Consider the following 10587-nt stretch of genomic DNA (forward strand, 5'->3'; position numbering starts at 1 on the left):
ATATTAGCTAGTTACATTATAGAACTATAATATCATAAAAATATATTATATTCTTAAATCATAGAAAGTAAAGAATATCATAAAAATATATTATATATAATATATTATAGAATGATTAGCAGAATAGGTTTGTAGAAAGATTTATACATTTGTAAACTAACTCTACACAAATAAATAAAATTTAAATAAGAAGGAAACCCTAACATTTTAGAAATAAAAAACAAATTGCTGTTTATCTGCAAAAATGGTATGCATTAATAATCACATGTTATCAGATAATATAAAGACTAAGGTACAGGGCAGACATAAATTCCAATGTATTGAAATTAGTTCTCTAAAGCATATTGTACCATAAACTTCTTGACTGCTTTTCAGATTTGCTGCATGCCATATATTAGGACAGATTTGTTATAGTGATACCAGTGGACCATGTATGATTATTGTGTTTTAGCACAGCCACTTTTGGTCACCAATAAAGACTAGTATGACAGGCTGAGGTGTTTGAACCCATCTTGGGATTTTATTGCTGTTTGCACCCCTGTTAAGTTAGCCACACATTATGCAATTTTTAGATAATTGATTGAAATAAACATTTGAATCTGTGAAAAATATGATTTTTTATCAATTATTTTAAAATTATATTTGGTCAGGATGTCCATCAAAAAGTAATTGTCAAGGAGGTGATCTTTGTTGATTGTTTAAATAATATTTATAACTTATGAAAATATATTATCATTTAAGCTTTTAGGTATTTTTTGTAGCAAAAAAATATATAAATTGTAATAATGATTAATTCTCATAATACATAACAATAGTGACAATAAAGTTTGGATCAACATGGCCAGATCATTAACAAACAGGCCCAGATTGGGCACTAGACAATAAACTTCTGTCAGGAATATATAACATATTTTAAATCGTGTCGCATACGTATGACGATACCCAATGCGTTTCGCCCGGTTTAGGCTTATTCAGAGGTTACGCTACGCTTAGCAAGGTTGAACACATTTGTTCGACATTATCTAGGTTCATATTAAATACATAATGTCAGTGTATAGGTAACAAAAACAAATATAAATATTGTTAAACTTGATATAATAACAATAGAATATATAGGTAATAATAGTGAACACATGCGGGATACTCTGAACAATGTTAATTGTAAGTAACCTGTTAATTATAAGTAACCTGAATTGGCGGAAATTATTGGGACATACTTGTATGGTAAATATTAATATATATTATTTTCATAGGCAATAATAAATACCATACTACTATGTCCCAATAATTTCTGCCAATTCAGGTTACTTAAAATTAACAGGTTACTTACAATTTAGATTGTTCAGAGAAAGTTAGAATTGGCATATGGATTATAGCAGTGGTCCCCAACCTTTTGGAGCTCACGGACCACTAATCTCATGGACTCCCGACTACGCATGTGCAGAGAGCTATGTGTCACTCAAAGGGCAAGGAACCTCCCCACTATGATGTCATAATGCCAGAACCCGCCCACTCCCCAATCACAGGTCTGAGCCTACCATAGGAGAGTGGGTGGGTTGAGTCGAAAGACACAACCCGCCCCCTGCCGTGAGCCTGCGATGCTTACAGCAGACGTGGTCTGTGGCTCTGGCCAGTGCACCATCCCCAAGCAGGGACCTTCTCCTGACCCCACTGGGGGGGTGCACCGGCCAGAGCCGCGGCCCACCTGTCAGACGGCAGATGGGGGGTCGAGGACCCCTTTAATATAGTAGGTGATTGTGACCATCTAAAATGTTTGTTTTCAATTTCTATAAGACCTCAGTGTTCACAAGCATTATTCAAATTTGGAAGCATCAGTTGACCAGTCTTAAAATACATACAAAAGATAGATTATTATAATCTGAGACAATCGTGATGGTTCATATCAGGCAACAGTAATGCAGCATGTGTAAAGCGGTACCCCAACGTTGTTTGTGAATTCAAGTCAAATCAAGTTGTTATAGATCAATAAATGGTGAGCAGGGACAGCAACTGTACTTCCCAATGTTGGACAATGCAGTGGGGTTCCACTTGCTCTTTCTTCACCGTTCCTTCTATAGAACTGACCAGTGCTGTATGAACAGTTCTTGTTCCTTTCACTGGAAGGCATCACAAAAGATTATTTTCAGGGACAGTAATCTAACATCTGGACAGGACCTTAGGCTAAAAATGAATTTTAACTGTTCAAACACAATTAATTATGTAGTTCTTTGTAGTTCTACCTGGGTTGTTCAGATATTGTAGATTGTACAGTGATTTTTTTAGTATAAGCATTATATATATTATATATATTATGTTTATATATTTTTTTAGCATAGATAGACAGACAGATAGATAGATAGATAGATAGATAGATAGATAGATAGATAGATAGATAGATAGATAGATAGATAGATAGATGATCCTTTGAGCCAACCGGTGATCTATTGCCTAAATTTTTGTGTCAATCAGTTTTATTAAGTTTTCAAAGAAAAATAAACAAACATACATGAGAACAATAAAGCAAAAAACATTGAATCTTATTAACACATAGCGGCATTAGTTTCTATTGTCTAAATTTGATCAGAAGCTCATATTCACTTGAATGAAGTAACCATTTACTTCAGCAGCCATAGCCTTACATTGTGGCCACTTGATATTGGCATTATAATTGTTGGTTAGGGGATTTCAGCTGATCGACAGTTTTATAAATGTATCAGACTTAAAAAAGACATGATTGTTTATAAATAATGCCTACTTTTTGGCAGACTGTATACCCTTTTATAAATTGCCTTTTTTTCATTACATTCTACAATTATTTACCAGAAAAACCACCTAGGAATATACTAAGGGTAGTAGTTGTTTAGTAGCAGGACATATGTGTACCTGGAAAGCAAACTGTTTTGGATGTATTAAAATTCATATCCAGCAAAGTGATTCATAACACGGATGTGATTTCTGAGGTGCTAGACTCCCTTTGCCCTTCACTCCTGTATAATTAAGTGTGATACGTACATTTGAGAACATCCCTTTAAAGTTTAATTGGGGTTTGGAAAGTTGTAACGATGTTATCAGATGTTAGGTTAAGCAGATCTCCTTACTCCTGAAGCACTTCTAGGATTCATGTATTTATTTTACAAAACCATGAGCTAAATATATTTACTTCATCCAAAGCTTTTACTTTTTCTCCTGGAGCACAGCGCTAGACCATCATGGGTTAAGGGAAAACTGTCTCTGTTTTTCTCATTATAGCATGTAAGGGATAACCCACTGAGTCAGGGATATACTAGCTGGTACACGCGAACATTATCAAGTGACCTGTTTCCCAAGATGGGAAAAACACATGGTGAGCACAAGTGTGTTATGCCACAACACATAATCCACAAGGACTTAATAACAGTTATATGTTTGATGTTTGTTACTGTAAATATCTCATTCACTTAGATTAGATTTCTTAGATTTCTAATAGAGAAGAAGGCAGATTCCAATGTTATCATCCCTAATGTGTAGAACAGTGGGCTTTCAGCAAATGACATTTAGCTGGCCAGAGTTATATTTGAAAAGTTATCTATAGGTATGTAAACACTTAAGATTCTGCCCATTTACGGTCAAATCACATTTGTCTGTATGTCTGCCCTGTCACTCTTTGGCCACACCTTTTTGGGTGGTAAGTGAATTGGCCAGTATAGATATTTCCTCGTTGGTTGCTGTTGGTTTTCCTGAACTTAGCAGACATGGGGGAGTCAGCAGGATGCTGCCTCTCTCTCTCTCTACTGCAGAAATAAAGTGTGCATGTATGTCCAATGCAAACATGTATGTTTGTACAATTCTTGCTTCAACAATACTAATCCTCCTGCTGAATCATGAACAATACACCTACTGGATCAATTATTTGGCATGGTATGGTAAGGGTAGGCATAGACCTGAATTGTCCCTAGCTGAGATAATTTTGGCTTTATCAATATAGATATCTTAATATTGCATCTGACATCCCAGACTGGCCCATCTTGGCATGTGGAAACTGGTAATCAGCTGTTTTTAGTATTTGCAAACAATTACTATAGTTTTAAGAAAAACTAGTGCTGGGGTTGACCAGATGTATTATTTTCTGTATTGATGTAAACCATGTTTATAGATAGGGATGAAATTTAGGTTTGTCCAACATCCCTAACATTTGCTAAATCAATTTAGAATAATTTATGAGGACATTTATTCTAAATTGTTATTTTATTTTCTCTTACAATCAAATGTTCTCAGGCTTTTTTCTCTTCTGACCTAATGTTCTTGATATATTTAGAATCCAGTACTTCTTATATTATTATGACTAAATTATATGTAAGCAGTACTAGTTACAATATATTTCATCATCGGAAAATTAGAATAATAAGAGCATTTGATCCTTTAAGTGGAAGATTTTTCTTCCACAGATTTAAATGGGGCTCTTCAAAGAATGTTTATGGGATCCTTCATGAATCAAACTTGGACACTTTTACTCATTTCAGTGTATGGATAAATTGTACCTGGTTCAAATGGTTTATACTTTATTTTGAAGATAATCACGCTACCCGTGGGGTCTTTGAAACATCAGCTGGCGTCTTTTGGGAGGCTCAGCTTGGAAAAGAGCAAACAGACAAGTTTGACTTTATTAAAACTAGTATGTTGTTTGGCAGCAATGGTACCACTTTTTACTCTACGCATTCACCAGCTCAGAATGCACGTCAATTCTTGAACCATTCAGATATTCCACTTGGTACATCACTAATATTTCTGACTCATAATTCATAGTTTTATTTATGGACTCCATTGGCTGATTTTTTTCTTTTTTTTGTTTAAAATGGTTTGTGCCCCCCCCTTTTTTTTTGTGTCATGTTACCCTACTGGTTTTGCTTGTTTACTTGTCTCTGTATATTTGAAAAAATTAATAAAAACATTTTGAAAAAAAAAAAAAAATAAAAACTAGTATGTTGTACTCTCTTAAGAGGAGCAAGGACAGCTGGCGTTTGCTATTTACATTCACATACTTATTGGATAAAGTGTCTCTGATTCCCCGAGTCTCGGGGGAAGGGGAAATCCTTAGAGTGTATCTATAGCCAAAACTTTTTTACTTTTAGTTTTAGATTTTTATCTTACTTCCAGATTTTTATTGCTGTATATGTCGTCTCAGCTAGGAAGATTCACTTCTCGATCTGTCCTGGTGACCATTGTCATATAAATAAAAAAAAGTTTGCTTCTAGTCAAATGTAAAGCAGTCTTTTCTCATGGTTCTCTTATGCATGTGTTAGACTAATACAACAAGAGGTGGAGGCTCAATTAAAAAGCAGTGATATAGCTGCAGCATAGCCATACTGTTACTTTTAAGAGGAAAAGAAAAAAGGAAGAAAAAAGGACCACTGCACATTTATAGATCACAGAAATGTTTGTTTTGTTAAATCCGTTCAATAAGTTAAAAAAAATACCTGTTATTTATTCCAGAAACTCAGCAAGTTTATAACTTCATGTGTGCTTAATGCTCTTTGTTGAATAATATCACTTATGTTGTTCCAATGAGGACCAAAGAACCGATCCTGTTTTGGTCAAAAGAAAAGGAATCCCTCTTTAATGTACAGTTCTACGTAATATGTTGGTGCTAATAATAATAATAACAATAATAATAATATTAATAATCCCCTCTCTCACTGCCTGCAGACACACACGCCTGTAGCCTGTCTCTCTACTAACCGGATGACTTTGCTTTATTATTATTAGCTCCTTAGATCATTCCATGATTACCTAATATTAATTGTGTAAGGGCAGTTTCTGGTTTACTTCTTCTTGCCTGAGAAAAGTTATTCTTTTCACCAACTATATTATGCACTCACTATATCCGAATATTAGCAAAACGCGTTGGGATTGAGACAGTTTTCTGCTTATTGAGCTTTCCCAGCTGTTTATCTATAGTTAACAGGCATCATAGCAATGACAATTTTTTTTTGTCCTTCCTCATATGAATGTATTTGAATCCTAATTTCAATATTGATTGCATACTCAATTGATATTTTATTACAGTCTTACTTTCATCTAAAAAACCCCAGTCTTTTCTACTCTTTCCATTTTTCTTATTATTAATAATAATAATAATAATGAGGTTCTGTATTCCTCCCATATTTTTGATACAGAATGGTGAATTAATCTTGTAAGGCAGGAATTGAAAAAAAGGAAAACCAATTTTGATAAAAGAAAAATAAACTAATGCAGGCAACACAAGTAAAGATTATTTCAATATATTTTAATTGTGCAGGATAATCCCAAAAACCTCAAGGTAAACTCTCTGACTGCTGCAGAAAGCTATATTGAAATTTAAGTTCAGAAGGGACAGTAACATTTGGGGATGGTTTTTCTGATCAGCTTAAGTGACTGTTACCCCTGACAGCAGCAGACTAGAGACACACAGCCAAACATGACTTTGTCATCTAAATTAGGTAGTCTTGTGTACAAACTAATCAAAAAGCAGTGTTTCTCAACCTTTTTAACATGGGGGAACCCTTGAAATAACTTTTAGATCCTCCAGGAATCCCTGCTATAATACTATATACACAGCTCACAGTATATTAGTGTGGTGGTCAGTAGGAAGAATGTGTCTTAGATTGCTGGTCAGTAGGAATAATGCCACCCTTACAGATAGCCAAAAAGAACATTGGTGGATGTTAAACAGACTGGAGAGTAAAAAAATCTGCCTATTGCCTGAGGAACCCCTAGCAACCTTTGAAATGATGGGACTTGGGTCCTTTTTATGTGTCTGATATGGAACAAGTGTCTTTGAAAGACTTGCTTTTTCCCAATAAAAAGTAGATGCCTGTGTATGCTGTATTTGCCACACCAATGAAACATGCAGTGTCATTGTCAATTTCTGTAAACTAATATGGAACCATAAAAAGGTATTATATTTATTACGTGAATTGCTAATACCTAAAGCTTATTACTCACAAAACTATAGTATATATATTCGTTTAGAAAGGGGGATATATTTCAGATATGAATATATTAAAATCTAACCAAAGAATCAGTCTGTGGATAAAATAAGCTTTACACAGTGATAAAAGAAAATATGTGCTGCAATGGGGAAATTTGCTGGTGTAAGCCAATCAGGTCTAGGTCTTCTCTTGTGTCACTGTCATTTGCAACCCCTTTTTAATGTGCAGCCCTGAGTAATATGTTGGCGCTATATAAATCCTGTTTATTAAATATAATAATTTTTAATAATACACGAACTCTGAATACAGCAAGTGCTTGTAGTCCATATACAAATGTGAAATCACCAGTCTTCTGTGTGTTTGTTCAGCTGCTTATGTCTCTTCAGAGCAGTGAAGTTTATGACATTCCTTTATGTCAGTTTAATTGAGTTAAAGTGCCTTGTAAAGTTCAGAATTAATAAGCCTTAGAAAATGGAAATCATAACAGAAATTGTTATCATTGTTTGAAGGTGTTTTTATCTGGGCGACTGCATGGAATAACAGCATGTAAATCTGAGGTCCGTGTAATGATCAGATTAAACAATCATATAATCTTTTATTTAAGGGTACATTGCTAATATTCTAACTCCCATGAATCTAAAGTGTAAAAAAGCTTTTTTGTTAGCAAAAATAGATAAATAATGATATATGATACATTAAATCAATTTAACTACAAAGCCAACTATGCCTTCCCACTATGAACAACAGTTTCCACTCTAAAGTCATGTAAGGGATTATCAGGTTTCATGGTTTGGGACAATATCTTCCTTGAAGATGATTACTCTTCCCCTATTTTTTTATCTTTTTTGGGTTTGCCCACTTCCAATACTATCACATATTTTTCAGCCACTCCAGTGGACCTTTTTGAAGTTTATTGAGAAATGCTAGAGGCCTAGGGTTGCTAGACAGGTATTATATTTGCCCAAAGTTTAGAAGCGCTTGGTAGTTCAAGTTAAGCCCAACTGGCCCTCTTGGCAGCCCACCATGCCTTCTTGAACTCCCCAGTGTGGGATCTCTTATAGTCATTGATATTTTTCTTTGGCTCCTCCTTTTTTTTCGAAAAGCGAATGTAGGATGATGTCAAATATTCTGGGAAATTAATGTTTTCACACACACCCTTCACCACCTTTAACAACCCATTATTTCCACCCGGATTTGAAGATCCTTTGCGCTTCCACTGGTGGATTTCCAATGGCTTTTGCAGGGTTAGGGACCTCACTATTCAGTTCTGTACATTTTCTTTTCCTGAAATTGGCACTTGCAGTACACACTTTAGAATTGTTTTCTTATCTAGAGTTTAGGCATTATGTTTAAACCCTCTTACTTATGGTACTTGAATAAGAATCACATAGAGAGGACTTTATTACATGACTACATTTTATAAAGTTAATTTAGAATTCATTGTTTTGGGCAGGACTCTGTCCAACATAATTTCCATTTCCTCATGTTTTGACGTTTCCTTCCCTATCTGTTTCCTATTTAACGTAGTTACTTCTGTACTTTGCTCTTCGCTGTTCTAGTTCTTCTTGAAGAATTATTTCCACATCGACTGCTATTCCCTGGGTTTGTTAGATAGGGGAAATCATGTGAGATGGTTATTCTGAATTTCTAGAAGAGCATTACTCTCAGGGATTTATAGGACATCACACCTAGTGGTCTTACCCTCTTCTCTGGTCTTAATTGGTTTGTTTTTTATTGATAGTGAGTCATACAATGCTTTAATATCCAAAAATATTCAATATCATTATACCTAAGAATGTATTGTTTTTGTATTTTTATTTATATAAAAAATTATTGAAAAAAAATATTAAATCAGTTTGGTTTGATTATTTCCATACAAATAATTTAAAAAGTGTGTGTGGTAGTGGCGGGGTGGGGAGATGGGGGGTAGGGGTGGTATTGGAGAAAGAACACTGGGCATAGGGTTTTTTTTTTGCAATCTTTAATGTATACTTTTTTTGTATTTTTTTCTCATGTGTTATAGCTTGCTGCACAGTACTTTAAAACTACCTTTCTGATAGTAAAGCAATGCAGTGAGTTTTTACCTTTACACACCAGAATGTAAAACAAAACTATTTCATCCTTGTTAAAACATACTTAATTTTGATATTTTTTTAACTTTTGGAACAAGAATTCAAAAATGTTCATGTGGACCTTAAAAGTTGGACAGCCCTAGTATAGACAAGCACTGCCTAAACAACAAAGTGCAATCTAACCCTATTAAAAAATATCACCTCCCCACCAATATATCTATACGTATTATCCCTCTATACTAGATCAGTTGTATACTAAGTAAAAAATATAAACCTCCAAAAACCTTTCTGACAGTTGTATCTGTGTAGTAGGATGGTGTAGGTTGTGGTAATGTAACAGCTTTCAGACACGGGATCCCTGTGGTAGCATGTACGTTACACAGATATGCCACAAAGAGGTCCCAGAGTATATTCCTGTAGCTTCTATAAAATAAACTTAAATATAGATTGGTGGTTCTCAATAAAGACTTTTATGTACAGTGATGCTGCAGTTTGCCTTCAAAAATATTGTTACTACTTAGAAAATGAGGCCCAGAAACTAGATCATACAGCCCGTGTGTACCTAATGGTCCCTGAGAAATGGTAATTTTAACACATTTTTAAAATGTAGTGTTCCTGGTATTTGTGTAACTATTTACATTAATTTTAGTACAAACTCTTGATGCTTCTATCCCATATAGCAGACATATGTCACACTCCAAGAAGGTCCAATTTTGGACTACAAGCTTGAACCTACATGAGTATACTTGTCCTCTGAGTCTCATAATAACCTCTTCCCATCAAATCTCACAGCAGTCTTTAGGACACTGGGTGGGGGCAGTCACTAAACCTTGGGTTAAGTGAGAAAATGACCCTTGCGGTGGGAAAAAATAGCTATACTTAGTTACTGAATGTTGGGGGTGATTGATCCTCTGAAACTTTACCGTCATACGTATGTACATGTACGATACAAGTCTTTCCATATCCCAGAATGCTGTACAGTGGCAAAAAAATTTGTTTTTTTGGGAAGGAGGAATGGCAGGCAAAGCTGTTTATAGCCTCTTAATTAGTAAAAATATTGATTTGGGCCATAATAAATTAAATTTTTATGGTTCTATCATCTTTCATGGTGCTGAACAGGTACAATATAGACTCCTCTTATCAAATTTTGATGAGCCTGTGCAAATTGTAGCTGCAGCTGAATGTTCTTGGCTGTTTGGAGTAGCATGCATTATGGTCTCCTGGTGCTGTAGGCCATCTACTTCAGGGTTAGGTGTATATTGTGCCTTTAGTGATTCCTTTGTTTTTAAGGAGTGGTTATTTGAGTAACTGTGGCCTATAAACTAAAATTCTCCTTTGACAAAATATTTGTCAAATAAAATCACCGTTCTACGCTGTGGGAGGTCATGATAATTTGTAAATGCCTAAAAAACATTCTGAAGCTGACTCGTAAATTTCCTGGTCACACCCAAAATTTCAGACTTTTTTTATTTTTAGGAAATTTGCTCATTTTTTGTTTAACAGTAAGCCTCGGTCTTTTTCAAACTCAAATTATTCAAACTCAAACTTTTGTGTATACACACACACAC

This window comes from Pyxicephalus adspersus, chromosome Z, assembly GCF_032062135.1.
Source record: "Pyxicephalus adspersus chromosome Z, UCB_Pads_2.0, whole genome shotgun sequence".
NCBI lineage: Eukaryota > Metazoa > Chordata > Amphibia > Anura > Pyxicephalidae > Pyxicephalus > Pyxicephalus adspersus.